This window comes from Ambystoma mexicanum, chromosome 7q (genome assembly GCF_040938575.1).
Source record: "Ambystoma mexicanum isolate Mex_15411 chromosome 7q, UKY_AmexF1_1, whole genome shotgun sequence".
Taxonomy (NCBI): Eukaryota; Metazoa; Chordata; class Amphibia; order Caudata; family Ambystomatidae; genus Ambystoma; species Ambystoma mexicanum.
Genome location: NC_090941.1, coordinates 430,724,018 through 430,740,174, shown reverse-complemented (window position 1 = coordinate 430,740,174; position 16,157 = coordinate 430,724,018).

The window sequence follows — 16,157 nt, the reverse complement described above, 5'->3', positions numbered from 1 at the left end:
CTGGATTCGTCCTTGGCTGGTTGCTCTGTTTATGCTTGCCTCAAGCTGTGGTGATCGTGTCAGCTTGTCTGTGCAGTCAGAATCTGTCTCCCCTTTCTTGTTCGATATAGATGTCTACAACTTTGATAGTAATTCCTCATGGCTTCTCCATGTCAGTAGCAGTTAAGCATGCGCAAGCAAGATATATGAATTCTGTGCAACTTGAGGTTTCAGCTTTGGCAAAAAGATATGAAGATAGAGATATGTATGTGTGTTTGTCCCCTGCCTAAGTGGGTCATAAGCATGTGCTTTGTGCCAATATGCAATAAACTAGTGCAGGTGAGTGTAGCTTCATGAATTCATTGATATGTATTTCATGTATAAACGTGGCTATGCCGTGATGTCAGTGATGATGACATTGGTTTCTGATTTTCCAGTCAGTCTACCTGATCGATTGATGTCAATTTCATGTCATCCCAATCATCAATTGGGTATGGTCTGAATGGCTGTCTAAGGGAATACTGTTTTTCACACCTGTAATACATTGATGATTGTAGTGATGGGCCTAAGAGAGATGCACATCTATGGTTTTGCTGTCTATGTGACGAGAGTTGTTAGGAAAGATTTCTCTTTACTGCACTTTTACTTCCATCTTTATGGAACCCCCAAACACTTTGCTTTTATTTTTGAATCTGACCTGTACTTTTGCATTGCAGTGAAGCCTTAAGCTTCACTACACTGGCCTTTGCTCATATCTTATGGGGAAACTGTTATGTCCTTCAAGCTCTCAGTACTGGGAAACCTTGTTTCCCTTAGTCGTATTAGTATCTTACTACTTTTGGTAACTTTTTTTATCGCTTGTGGTAACCTTTTATCATTGTACAATGCAGTTTACCCTGCAGTACAATGGGGTACATTGTTGTTTTGCCCTAGACTAACACTCGGAGGGTTTTTGGTTATTCTAGGTGTGCCAAAGGGATAGGCTGGTGGCAGCATTGACTTTTCCCCACTTTTTGGGGATTGTTGTTTTAGCTTTACTGTGTTTACGGTGGTTGGCTACTAACTGTGGCTACTAGTCAAACATGGCCGTGCCACGAGATGTATCGCCTGTTATTTTGCCATCTTGTTTTTCAGCCTTCTTCCTGGCCTGAGAGGCCAGGAGAATCCTTATAAGGACTTCCAGTGCCTGGGAAATCAGAAGCTTTTGGCGGGCTACTACAGGGCTGTGTGTGTTTGCTGTCAGGATGTGGGCTGGGTCTGTCTGACTCCAATCCACCAACTGGTTTTGGTGTGTCTGAGTGGTATGCATGAATGTTCCTGCCAGTGGTCCTGATTGGACCACTGCTGGGATGTGTGTGTTGGATAATACTGCTATTGGCTAGTGAGAGTGTCAGCTCTTACCTGGGTATATAGAACCCTTAACTGGACCACTGAGACCCTGCCTGCATTTTGTCCTGGATCCTAAGTTCTGTGGAACTGTATCCTGAACTATTGGGCAAAAGGACCCAGGCAACTTAAGGCTGGACAATTTTAGTTAGGGATCATCTCTGTGGACTTCTTTGTGCATAATACCTTTCTAACCTTTCCTTTGCAGGAGTTTCAGATATGTGTTATGCCCTATAACAAAGTAAATGTATATATGTATTTAGTTTGATATTGTTGTGTTATATGTCTACCTGCTAGTAGTCATTTGTTTATAGTGTGTTTGGTCCATAAATAAATAACTGTATTTGTATACTTCCTGTCTAAGTGTGATCTGTGATTCCCTTTGTGTGACCTCATTGTGGACCCCTTACAATTTCTCCCCACGGAAGAACTTAGACTAGACCACCTGTCACTGTTACCTAAACTGGTTTGGCTACAGCTCGCAGAGTTGTTCCTGTCACAATATAAATTGGCCTTCTGTACATCTGTCCACCAGGCCAGAATATAGAAAATCAGACCTAACAAGAGCTGTGTGGGGGGCATGACGGTCAGTTTTGACCCCTCATCTACACTACCACTGACTGCCACTCAGCACCACAACACCAGGTGCTACATGCCCAGAGTGGGTTTACTGACAGGTACTGGTGTTAATTTGAAAGGGGTCCCACTCTGCAATACCAACTGAAACACAAAGGTTCCATGTTACTTCTCAGCAACCAGCACAGGCTCGGCTGACTGCCACTCAGCACGACTCTGCATGGCACTCAACGTCCAGAGTCGGTTTAACAACAGTTACTGGTGTTTAGTTGAAAGGGGCCCTCCCTGCAACACCAGTTGCAGCACAAAGGTTCCACGTTACTTCTCAACAACTAGCACAGGCTCTGCTGACTGCCATTTGGCACCACTCTGCATGGTGCTCTGCATCAGAGTGGGTTACAGGTGTTGAGTTGAAAAGAGTCCTCCTTGCAACACCGATGGCAGCACAAAGGTTCCACATTACTTCTTAGCAACCAGCCCCGGCTCTGCTGATTGCCACTCAGTGCAACTCTGTAAGGCGCTCCATGCCCAGAGTGGGCTAAACAACAAGCACTGGTGTTGAGTTAAAAGAGTCCTCCCCGGCAACACCAACTGCAGCAGAATGTTTCCATGTTACTTCTCAGCAACCAGCAATGGCTCCACTGACTGCCACTCAGCACCACTCCACTCTATGATTGACTATAACAATGATCCCATTTTACTACAATATGGTGTTTTTAAATGGTGCTCCATTCTGGATTGCTGCTGCTAGAAGCAGCATCATAATGAGTATTACAAATACCAAACTTAGTTGAACTCGATGGGCCTCATTAGGACCCTGGCGGTAGCCGTGCCCTTATTAAGGGCATGGATGCCGCCAGAAATTAATTTTTACCGGATCCATGAAATGGGAAAATGGGCCCATTGTTAGCATGTTTGTCCCCTCACGGGAACCGCAAAGGTGGGTCCCACTAGGGGACCTTGTAATAGGGCGGTACGGGGTTAACGGCTCCGGCACCTTTACCGGTGCAGTTAACCCTTTACCACCCTCCTCGTAATGAGGCCTGATGAATCGACTGTAGAAGGAAGAGCAGACCATCTGAGATATGAACCTGTGACTACAAGCTTTCTCCAATGAGTAGATGGGAGGGTTTAAGATGTTGAGCAATATTACCATCGTTTGCAGGAGTAATCTTTAAAAAAATACTTGATGCTCACTCAAAATTGAAATTGTTGCACTATGGTTTAAGTTGCAATTGCAACTGTTTCTGTCAGGACCGAAGCTTCAATTGTCAGAAAATATGTAAATTAGGTATGCCCTCTTACCCATTAGAAACATAGTGGGCAATGGATTGACTGTCTGCCCACAAATCACCTCCCTTTTCTATACCTGTTTTCTTGCAATCCTCCAGAAAATTTAGACTGTAGTGGAAACATGCTAGATAATGATGCCAGCATGCAACTCTCTCAGAGGTTTTTAAACATAACATGGAAAGGACAGGTGTAAGTCTGCAGAATGAGGAAATTGGCACACAGGCTGCATGGTGATTGCTAAAGACTTTTATTTGCCAAGTAAATAAAGATAAAACCTAACTTTCCCTAACTCTGAGAGGGGTTTCGCTGACTCAACTAAAACACTAAGGATACTGTTAGAATGTCTGTATAAATCAATAGTCCACCATCCTGTGTCAAAGCCCTGCTTCTGTGCCTTACACTTAAAACTAAACTAGAGATAAAGTAGACCTCCTTGGCCCAGTAGAATGACTCCCTTCTTCTGGACTAGGGATACAAGTTTACTTCCAGGTCTTGGCTTCATAGCGGAATGACTCCCTCCCCGGGTCAAGATTATTCTCCAACACAAAAGACAAAGTTCTAGCACTTTTCTCTGTCAGGCACACTGCTTATCTTTTAACACTTCATATCAGAAAAGTCTTTTCAGCTTTGGTTACTAGGAGAATGTCTCCCTTCTCCTGGTATCTTGATTTTAGAGGTTGCTACAATCAGGGGAATGACTCCCTTCCACTTGTCCCTTTTCACATGGTTGCACTATTCAATACCACCAGGGGGAATTACACCCTCTCCCTGGCCTTTCTTTTACTTTGGTTTCACAGTTCAACGCTACTAGGGGAAATGACTCCCTTCCCCTGCTGTTTTACTTTTCTTTTACTATTCAACATGTTTGGTCTTTGGTTTGGCCAAGAGAATGCCTCCCTTCTCTTGGCCGGGTGCTTTTGGTAGCATGGGTGAATTGCTCCCTTCCTCAGGCTCTGTGCCCCTTACTCCATTTTAGGACTATTAGGAGAATGACTCCCTTCTCCTGGTATTTTGATATCCGCTCCGCACTACCAGGGGGAATGACTTCCTTCCCCTGGTCTTCCTATGCTTTGGTTGTATACTTGGATTTCACTATTCAAACTGGTGGCAGGGTCCACAACCCTGACCTCTCTTCTCTTATGATTTGCCTTCATAGGTATACCTCTTTACAAGTACTGCAACAAGAGATATGACTTGTTTCCCTCTCTGCTTGTGGGCCCAATACCCTGGTCTCTCTTCTTATTTGATGTGCCTCACTTGGTTCTCTTCTTGGCCAAGTACTGCCACAAAGAAGATGACTTGTTTCACTTTCAGTCTCTGGGTTCCCGACCCAGGTTTCTCTTCTTTGACAGTTTGGCAGACTTGTTTCACAAACCTGCCAAGTGCTACCATGAGGTAGAACACTCATGGAAGATTTCTTGATTTCAGTACAGGGTATTCTCATCCCACACCTTCATGCCTCCACAGGTTTCTGCCACATTCCTGGTATCTTGTTGGTGTTGGGAAAGCTCAGCTGTTTCTTTATAGGGTCTTCATTTCATCCACTGGGCCACACAGACATTCCTGGTGTCTCCAGCTTTTACCCTGCATGTATTTCTCTTGTCTCAGGCTGGGCGGATTATGTGCCATTATGCAAATGCTTGGTCTGTCTCCTCAAGACAGTTTCCGGACACTTCTCTGGTCTTCTTCACACCTCCTGGGCAAGAATTCCCACCGCCTCTCTCCAGGCTCTGAAAGTGGACTGCTTTCTGCTGCTCTGCCTTCTCTGCATATCATTTTGAATCTCCTGGGCTCAACAGTCCTTTGTGCTGGTTGGCAGTACCTCTTCCTGTCTTCTTTTCTGGAGTCCTTGGTCATTTTTTAGCTCGTCCATAAGATTCAACTGGCAACTTCCCTGCGCAACACTATAGAGGTTGCTCCCATTTCACCGAGCACTCTTCATGCTGCCACAACTCCTCCTTGTCCCAGTACTTGACCTATACATCTCCCTTGGGTAGTTCAAAATCTTCTTCATCTCAGTAGTATCAGATTTTCAGATTACAAAGATACATTGGAGTAGTAGGTAGTTTATTGGGTTCCCAAGAGTATGAGGGATGTAGGATGTGAAGTGAGGGGTATTATAACACGTTCATCACAAATGGTCATCCTTGTCCCCATAGGGGGAATTCCTTAGCATGAGATCCTCCTGCTGAGTAGCACCCCCGGAGGACTATCGGGTAGTGGCCTCATTGTTAGGCAGAATCCTGTGCATTTCCCTTAGGGAGCACTACACACGATTAGGACTACAGGTGAGAGCAATAAATCCCCTTTGGTATCAGTCTGTACCACAAATATTTAGTTGGTAGCTGTGGCTTAGCAATCAGATTTATCTCAAGAGGGACATGAGTAGTATTCAGGGTTTACACAATAGGCCCACTAGACCATGGAACAAGGAAACACTGACCAAAGTTTTGTATTTAAAAAGTAGATATATATTTATTGTATACACTTCTAATAAAACACATGTATCACAGTCATCAAGCAAGTTAAATTAAGTCAAAGGAAACATATACACACTCCCAAGGTAAATTGTAGACCCAGTGAACCAGAGTGAAAACTGAGCAAAACGGCACAGTGACAACTACACACAAGGGATCTTCTAACAATTCTGAACAAGGGAGGGAAAGCACAAGTTATATAGAAATAGGTTCTTACACACCCTAGCAACACTTCCCATACGTTTGTGGACCAGTTTATGCAAGACAGTGCATCAGTATAGGCAATACTCAAATGAAAACTGAGCACAATGGCATTTCACAAGGTTTAACATTGGGAAGGAAAAGGGTAGTTAAAAGAAATAGGTATACCACACAGTTCTAGCTGAGAATCAATCTAAAGAAGGCAGATCTAACAAATGTGACCAGAGTCAGTCGGCCTGTGCCAAAGTCAGTTGGTACAGGGCAAGGGCGCAGGGGCAAAATGCTCTTGTAGCTGCAGTCAAGCCTTTGGTTAACGAAGTGTAAAAGATGGATGCAGGAGTTGAAAAGACAATGTTAAGAGAGAGGGGCGGCCAACCCAACAGGTAGGTAAAGGATTTAAAACACCTTTAGTGCTACCGCGAAGAAAGGGTGGCCTGGCGGAACAATGTACCTTTAAATGAAGAAGTGGCTCCTGCGGTGGCGGTTGTTCCTGGTAGTTCCTGCAGTTTGGGTGATCCAGCAGAGGAAGAGAGGCTTTCGTCATGGAGGAAGGTTCGAGTTACTGCACTACCCAGGGATGAAACCAGCCGCGGTGCTGCCCGACGAATAAAAGGTATGCTCCTTTAAATCGCGGTCCGGATGGACTGGTGCCTGGCTATCCGGCCTCCGAGTACTGGGTATGGGAGATTCGACCAAGGCAGGTCCGGGAAGGTGATTGGCAAACTGGTTGGCCCCACCAGCTCAAGGGAAGAAGGCTCTTGCAGGTGAATATCTTCTCTGGTCGTGTGGAGAAAAGTGATGAGACGCTGCAGCAGGGCTTCACCGGTGGTTCAGTCTTTGCAGATGTCTTTGGCTTCTCTCCTCTTCGGCTTCTTAGTTCCAGTGGCAACGCCTTGCTCTTCCAGTCCTCAGGACCCTGCTTTTATGCAAAAAGATCCCCATTCATACAGCCTAGTTGTCACTCACACAGTGGAGTGGTCATCTTGGCGGGAGACCCTCCAACCTATCAGGATAGAGTGCGACATGGGTTGCTGAGGCAACCCTGTCCAGGGCTCCTGCTCCTCCTCCCACACAATGGACCCACCCCAGACTCAGTGGTGCCGAAAGGAGGGCTTCTCGGCAGAAGCCTGCCAAAAGGACGAACAAAGGATCCCCGACCTGGGTTAGGAGTTTATATGAAGACACGAGAAAGAAGTTATATTAAAATTCTGGCAATAAAAACCTACCGGAGTAAAGTTAATATTAAAATACACCAGTGGTATGTTAGAGGCTGTCAGAAAAAGTGGTAGCCTCGAACAATGGGAAATCCCATTGGGACATATTTGCGGTCGAATATTTCTGGTAGTAACCACTGCCACCAGCCAGAAACTTTTGAGAGAGGGTCTGTACGGTACCCTTCCGAAAATGAACATAGGAAAACAACTATTAACCCCTTCCAGTACCTCCATAGTAAGATGGGTTGTACTGGTTTAGTTCATAGGATTTGACTAGTAAAGTCATAGGGACTTTACCTGCCCTGGGAGATAGTAGTCAGTCCCAGGGTATGGAGTCTATTTTTGGGGGTCGCTACGACAACCCTGTGTCACTGCACTGCGGGCGCTGCGTAACACATGTGAATAAAGATGGTTCCTATGGGGTTGAGAAAGATCCCATAGGAATTAAACACAAAAATAGCCTAGAACACACATTGCAAAAGTGCCTAAGAGTGGGGAAAAGAGACTCACTCTTAGCAGGTAAAAGGAAACAAACCCTTCAAATCCAGCAAAGCTGCTGGGGGACTCTATGGGTAAGGGAAATTAGCCATAGAATGAGAATTCTCCCTAACACTCATCACTCTGGCCTCATGGGAATGAACTCCCCCTCAGGGAGAAGTAACAACATCTCAGGATTGGTCACATACCCTTCCCCTAATACGGCTGGCTTCCTCATCTGAGATTGAAGATTGAGTGCTGTGAGTTTTTATAGTGGATTTTCTTTAGGTCAAGGTTTGACTGGTGCCCTTTTCCTTTTTATCTGAAGTTCTATTTGTGTTATGTGGGGACCCATTGATTGAATACCTATGACCTATTGGGCCGGTAGTTTTAGGATTACTGGTACCTCAATCCACATCTCCTTCTCTAAAATGTTAACTGGGATTCTTGTTTGTGGGTAAGGTTCACTGTGTCCGGGAATGCAGTTAAATTCCTGTACTTTGCCCTACCCTATAGGTAACATCTTGGGATGTGTAGCACATTATTTACTTCAACTGTCCAATTCTCCCATACCATCTGTTTGAAAAGGGTCACTGGCGTTCTATATATATTCCTTTAAATCTCATAAAAAGACAGTTGGCCTTATCATTTGGTACTCATTTTCAGTCCTTAGAAAGGGGCCAAGATTAATCTTTCTTCTCCACACCTGGATTCAGAGTTGTTGCCTGAATGGAAAGAATAGTAGCAAATGCTGCGGTAGAAATTCTTGTTGGGACTTCCCTGTTCTTTTTGGGACTCAGATCAGCTAGTAAACTGGGAACTCTCCCACACCAATAGCACATTTTTCCCCGATTGGGAGACATAGAACAAATGGATGCCCCTGAATCTCTTACTCAAGAATAGAAGGTTCCCTGAAAAGAATATATTGGAGGGAGAGTAAAGAGGATTTATGGTCCTGTGTCCTTAATCGGCCTGTTGGGAGAGAGAGTTTTAGAGTTTCTCCCTGCAAAATTAGAGATTGTGTTTGGACACATGGGGTGCAAGTAACAAGTGACTGAAAAGATTTTACTGCGTCGGCCTGAATTTTGATGGCATTTTGGAGTGACAGGGAGGTTGGTGGGCAAGAATCCTCTAAGGAACAGTTCTATATTGATGATCCATTTCCTCTTTTGATCTGTATACAAGTGCCTCCATGGGTGGTAGCCACGGTATTGTGTGAACAGTGTTGGTGTGGGGGCATGAAGGTGTGGGAAGAGAATGCTCTGTGCCTCTACCCCAACTAAATAGTGGACAGAAGTACAAATACCTCCCTCCAGTCTTTATACTGGTGGCAGAGTGGTGGAATCAGTGTTTAACCTTGTGTAAGTGCTCAAGAGTAAGACTCAGACACAGTGGCATGTTTGTTGGTTGCTATAGATGTTTATTTCCAGAAAATAATAAGAAGGGTTGGGGAAAATCCTATCTATCCGGAATCCTAACAGGGGTTTCCCTGCCTACACAAAACTAAGGACCATATGCATCATAATGTTAAATAAAAGAGCATCCTCTGTCGTGTGTCCAAAAATCTTAATATGGCCCTACGCTCTAAACTCAGAAGTCTTACTCTCGCAGGACTGCAAGATTTGTCCTTGGCCTCAAGCCCAGGGAGTGTATCTCCCCAGCCCTGAAATCTCTCCATTGGCTTCCAGTGGCTGAAATGATCAAGTTCAAGACCCTTTACATTGTCCACAAGGCCCTCTGGGGCCTGGGACCGCAGTACGTCCAACTCTCTCTTTGAAAATACCTTCCTACTCGAGCTCTGCGCTCCTCCACCTCCAACTCCTTGAGGGTTACACGCTTCTCCAAGCAATGAGTGGAGGCAGATCTCTCTCTTCTGCCGGCAGCTCACTCTAAAACAGCCTCCCTGCCTCTCTGAAACTTGAGCACAACCATTGCAGGTTTCGGAAGCATCTCAAGACTTTCCTCTTTGCTTCTGCCTTTTCTCTTCCTCTTCTGATCGCCTATCTGAAACTGCACTTGTCACCTGCTTAGCGTCTGAACTTCGGGCCCAAGTCCCTGCCCGCTCAGTTGCACACCTGCACTTGGGGCTGTACTTGGGTCTGTAGCTGCAACCCTACAGTCCATTTACCTGCACTTACCAGACACTTGTCTGCACTTAAATCTTGCTGGCTGAAATACTGATTTTCGATCCTGTATCCTGCACTTGCGCTTCCTCCCCTTCCCCTGTCACTTTTCCCCTCCCCTCTTCCCTGCACTTGCGCAATCTCAATGTCACTAGGCGTAGTAAGATCATTGTCTTTGTCCACCCTTTGTTTCCCTTGCCTCGTTGCGCCTTGAAATACGTGTGTATAGGTGCGTTACTCATGTCATATCATATCATAAAACTCCATATAATGTGTACAGAGAGGCTCTGGTAAACTATATACTTTTTCCCCTTATGTCTCACATTTTAACAGTGTTCACAAGGGTATGAGTCTTTTTTTGAATTTCCTTCAAGCATGCTGTTTTTTTACAATGTTATAATTTGCCCACTTCCTTCCACTGGTGTACTCTCCCTCCAGGGTACATGTGACTTTCTCTTTGATCCTTATAAAAGGGGTATACGTCTTTCCTTTTGTTTCAACATCATCAAGTTTATTTGCCTTTGCACTCCTGGTTTACTCCCCTGCCAGGATATCACATTGCTTATCCCTCCTGGTTTGCTCCCCCTTACCAGGATATTGTTTTACTTCTCACTCCTGGCTTACTCTCTTGCCAGTACATCACTTCACTTCACACTCCTGGTTAATTCTCCTGCCAGGATACCACTTTTCTTCTTATCTCCTCTTCCTGGGTATGAGTCTCAGACTCCCTGCTTGTATGGCGCACTAACCTGACAGTGCTTTCTCTTTCTTTATTCACATTTTCTTTCACCCACGTCACAATAGCTTTCCAAAGTTGGGCCACTGATACCTTTCTAATAGAGTTCGTATTTACTTTGTTTCCCCTTTCCAGTGTTGGACCTCTGACCCCATTTCAACTCTGTCCATATGTATAGCAGTTCCTTTTTTACAGTTTTGGGTTTATTTCCCACTTTCAACAATGTTCGAATACACATCATTCCCTCTTTTGGAATACTAGCTCACTGACCTTTGTCTTGTATCAGTTTCTTTACTATTTTCAATGACTTTCACACGTGTGCTCAGCGTGATGCAGCATTCGCTGTTATGCGCCTCGGTAACCCATTTCATCTCCCTGCGTGTACCAGGCGTCTCTGGCGGTCCTCGGGTCTCCTCTTTGGCTCCTCGCTCGGTACGCTGACTATGTGTGTGTTCTATCAGCTTGCCCATCTTCGCTGTGGTTTCTCTCACTCTGGGCAGCTCCTGCTGCTCCCAGTCACCAGGCGACAGGCTGCTTTAGGTTTTGTTTCCCCTCATACGGTCTGTTCTGGCATCCATGTTGTGACTCACAATCTCCTGGTTTTTGCCACACTCAATTATATCAGCTGTGGTAGTTTTAAACTTCCTGGAATCAGACAAATGTTTCCAAAGACTAGAACACAGTGTTGGCTTACCACTTCTAGGCATCTTCATTGCTCCATCTCTCTTCCTCCTCTGAGTACCTAAATGGGGAGTGCAAGGCATTTGGCTGGAAAAACTCTGAATTTTTCTGATATGTGACAAAAAGCTATACACGTATGTTGTACAGGTGTATGGGTGTCATGTGGAATTAGGTTGCCAGTTTACTTTGCTTATGGCTTTCCGACCTCTCTGGAGTTGATCTTTCCCCATGTGGTCCATCCACAGCTAGCCACCCCCAGGGTCAGTGTCAGGTAGTTTCTGCCTTTCAATGGCCACATATGGGAAGCTTAGCTCCAGAGAAATCAGAGGTGATATCGCTAGATTTGTCAAACTTGTTACTTACACAATATCCACACATTTCAAGAAACACTTCACTACAAACAATGGAATCTATTGCAAATGGTAAATTGACATGGATGAGCATAACGGATCTCCAGAGTGCTTGCGAGGAAAGAGAATTAGAGTTTGATGATATTTCTAGGGCAGAGCCTATAGCTGCCCTTGTGGACTTTCAGGCAGATTGTGATACTCATGATGAAATTTGTGAGGGCTCTGATGGGGACCTTGCCCCTGATGAAATCACAGATTCTACCAATAGGTTTGCCACCTTTCCTGCCACTTCTAGTCCCAAACCTAGTATTGTTCTTCAGGGGGATGCCCTGAACCTTGAACAATTGAAATTGGAGCTGAAAAGAAAGATGTTATCCATTCAGTACAAAATGTTGGAAATTTAAGCTGAGTTGTAAAAGGAGGAATTGGCACGACAAGTCATACTTAAAGAGCGAGACACTGAACATCAGAGAATCCAGATGGAGAACGCTGAGGTGGAAACTTCAGCCAGACCAGTTGAGAGTGCTGGGTCTTCTGCCACCAAGTTTATGAATAATTTGGTGTGTGTGTATGTGGAGGGTTCAGATATTCTCCAATGGTTAGAAGGATTTGAAATGCTTGTGACATCCATGATGTTGACCAGAAGGATTGGGCTAAGTGTTTGGTGAGGTAGGTTACCTCACACTGGTTATGACTGTATTCTGAAACTGAGTGCAAAAGAAAGGGGCCAGTATGAGTGCATGAAAGTTGCTCTATTTGCCAAGTTTGGTAAGAGACCTGCCCAGAGGTTCAGGGAACATAAGAAGAGAGAATATAAGACTTTGGGTGATTGGTTGAGTCCTACACACATGAACATGATGGGGTGGATTGATGGACACAAGGTGAAAACCTTTGCTGATTTGTCTCACCTCTTGTTTTTTAAACATTTTTCTGAGGCTTGTTCACCAGAACTGCAGCAGTGCATTGCTGACTAGAACATTTTAGACCATTTTAAGTTGGCTAAATTGGCTAAATTGGCTGACAAATGTGTTCCCCACAGGGTGTCCCCTAAGGATCCCAGTGGGAAGTACAAGGACAAAGAAAAAGGGACCTCTAAGACAACTGATGAATCCGAAAAGCAGCCTTATCAAAATAAACCAAAACATACCTCTCCTAAGCTCTAAAGATCTAGTGAGGGTAAGACCTATGGAGTGGGAGAAAGAGAAGTGATTCACCTGCAGCAAAGCAGGCTTCCATTGATCCTAATTGAATTCCTCACATACCTGCACTTGTATGGTTAGGGGCCAAAGGATCACTGGAAGGATGAACCCAAGTGTAAAGGTAAGGCACTTGCAGTCCAGGCTTCCAGTCTGATGTACCCTTGCCATATGCCTGAGGTGGAGGCCTCTGCCCTCACCTCCTATCAAGGAATCACTATTGGTACTCCTGCAGATATCTCCTTAGTTTCCCTTGGAGCCTGCAACCAGTACTCATAAGTACTGAATACCATCCCACTGAATACTGAGAGATTTTTGAGAATTGTCCTCATTAATGGCCAGCTTTCCACTGGTTTCAGTGACATTGGGGTGAACATGACAGTGGTGGACAGGACCCTGCTCAGGCCAGAGGAATATGTAGGGTAGCTGGTGGACCCCCAAACGTGCCCCTGTAGACTAAGTCACCTTCCATATTGATGACAAGACAGCCAAACTGCTTTTAATTATACAAGACAATGGGCCTCATTACGAGCATGGAGGTAAAAACGTAATCATTACCGGCATGGTGGTAATAGAGCGTCCATGCACCCTTGAACCCGCTAATAGAGGCTGATTACGAGTGCGCGAGCACGCGCGAAACCCCATGCCGGTAATGGCTGCACCGCCATGCTGCTAAAGGCCCTCCAAACCCCCAATAGCGCCATCACAGGTCCGCCGATACCGCCTCCGCCAAGGAGCAACCCCTTAATAACGACCCGGTAATACCATCATGCAAATACCGGGCTCGTAATACCGGACCCGGAAGTAACATCATTGCGTTGGAACGGGAAATGCGCCGGTGGCCATCTTTAAAAACACAATCCATTACAATCCTCTCAATCCAGCAGTGCCAGAGAGTTGAGAGCAGTTCCATACCATCCATCATGTCTAAGGAAACCTGCAAGACCACACGCCACCTGCGCAAGAAGCGCTTCTCTGATGAGGAGCTCAACATGCTTGCTGATACACTTGCAGTCCATGCGGATGAGGTGTTCGCCAACAACCTCAAAAGAGAAGTGCAACTCAGAAAAAAAGAAATATGGGAGGAGGTTGAGAGTAAGGTGACAGCTGTTGGCACCACTCCCCGCATGGTTAAAGACTTTAAGAAGAGATGGGATGACCTATGTCTCTGGGTGCGTAACATCCTAGCATCAAATCTCAGGGAGGCCATGGCTACAGGTGGGGGTGCCCACTCACCCGTGAAATTGATGCGATGGGAAGAGACCTGCAGCACCACCATAAATATGGAGTCGATTGAGGGCTTCAGTGAAATGGAGATGGGTGCGGCGACATCAGGAGATGGAGGTGAGTGACCCCGCAAACCCCAGTAGACCAAAACATGATGTAGTACAACAGATGTGAAAGTGAACCAAGCCAATGCATAGCCCATCATACACACATATACAGATCCATGTCCAAATGGATCCCCAAACCCTGGCACAATGAAATGCATGCTGCGTGTCAATCCCATTACCAACAGACACCCAACACACAGGGATCATTCACTTGTCACACATCAGGTAAATCGCAATACAACGGTATGCCACCTGGGACACATCAGTACAGAATGGAGATGCCCCGGCTTGTGCCAATATGCCCCCCCCCTTGAAAGTACCCTGTGTGACACACCTATAAGAATGCAATGCATAAGAAATTAAATACTGTACAGTACCAACTCATGCATCTTGCATGTAACACCATCACTGATGCCCTGCATCTCTGGTTCCCCCACAGGCACTGATGCAGAAAGTGAAGGGCAGGACCCTGCCCCAAGGGAATCAACACACTCCAAGTCATCCAGGGCCAGACCAGAGGGCACTGGGCCTTCCACCTCCGGAGCAGCTCTGTGGGCCACAGTGCAACCCAGAGCACCAGTACAGGCCAGGTCGGGTGAGGAGGAGAATACAGTAGCCGACGAGACTGCCAATACAGAGTCGGCAACAATTGCAGAGGGAGAGGCAGTCCAATGCCACCAGTTCTGTAGTTGAGGCAGCAGCCACAGCCCCCCTCAGCAATGTGGATGTGCACGTGGAGGAATGCCAGGACATTGATGACACTTCCATGTTGAATGTCCCCATACTCCCAGCCCCCAGTCCATCCCCCAACACTCCACACAGGGCACACTAGCAAGCTCCATGCAGGTACCAGCGGTTCTACTAGTGAGTCCGCATCTGTCTAGCACGTCAGAGGGCAGCCCTGCAATGGTCCACCCAGCCACAGCACCGTCCACCTCCACAGCCCACAATGACATGGAGGCACGCCTGTCGAGGGTAGATGCCCGCCCGGACTCAATGATAGAACTGGTGCACCAGTATGTGGCTGAGGGTGAACAGACACGCAGTGAAATATGGGAGGCGAATGCCGCAACCATTACGGCCATCGATTTGAGTGCCATACTCATTTGTGACAGTTTAGGGGTGGTGACACAGGTCTTTAGAAGGATGTTGGAACACATGCAGCAGCAACAACCTGCACCGGCAGGGTCAAATCCATCCACCTCCACCCCATCGACCACACCTGCACGCTCGACTCCCTCAAGCCCTGTGCAGATGATGAGGCGCAGTGCAAGGCACACAGAAATGCTGCCCCCGACCCGAAAAGAGGCCGGAAATAGCCAGTCCAACCCCATTGTGCGTCGGATGACAATGGGTGAGGGGGGAGGTGTGTTGGTGGTGTTGTGGTGGTTTTGGGGGTGTTTATTGGGGGTAAGGGGTGTTTGTTTATTCATGACAGCGCACAGTGCCCAACTCCCCACACACCCTGTGTCCATGTCCACACCGTCCCAGTGCTCAGTGTAGTACTAACACATAACCATCAACATCCCTGTGGTTCAGAATAAATCGTCAATCAGTGATTGGCGTACAGCATGGCCATCTTGTGCATCACAAACTACCAGGGGTTCTGCTTCTCCTCCATCATCATCCTCATCATCCTCACCCGGTGCATGCATGTCAATGTCAGGTGGCAGTGGTACGTTTCTCCGGATGCACATGTTGTGCAGCATGATACATAACATAGTGATCTTTGCCACCTTCTCAGGCCCATAAAGGATTGCTCCACCAGACCTGCTTACGCAGCAGAACCGTGCCTTCCACAGGCCAAAGGTCTGCTCAATCACAACACGCGTACGGGTATGAACCCGGTTGTACTCCTCTTCATGCCTGTTATGCGGGTTCCATACCGGGGTAAGTAGCCACGGCTTCAAGGGATAGCCACCATCACCTGCATGGGAGCACAAAGAGGTATGTGTGAGTCAATATCTAACCTGACACCTTTAAGATTCACGGCCATGGCTGCAGCTATTTGGTGTTGACATACACAAGTCCCTGGATGTATACACACAGGTTCATTTGATGCATTTTGACTGCACTATGGTCTGCTGGTGTGGATTGTGTTGTACAGATGATGCAGGGTATTCACTTGCATGCT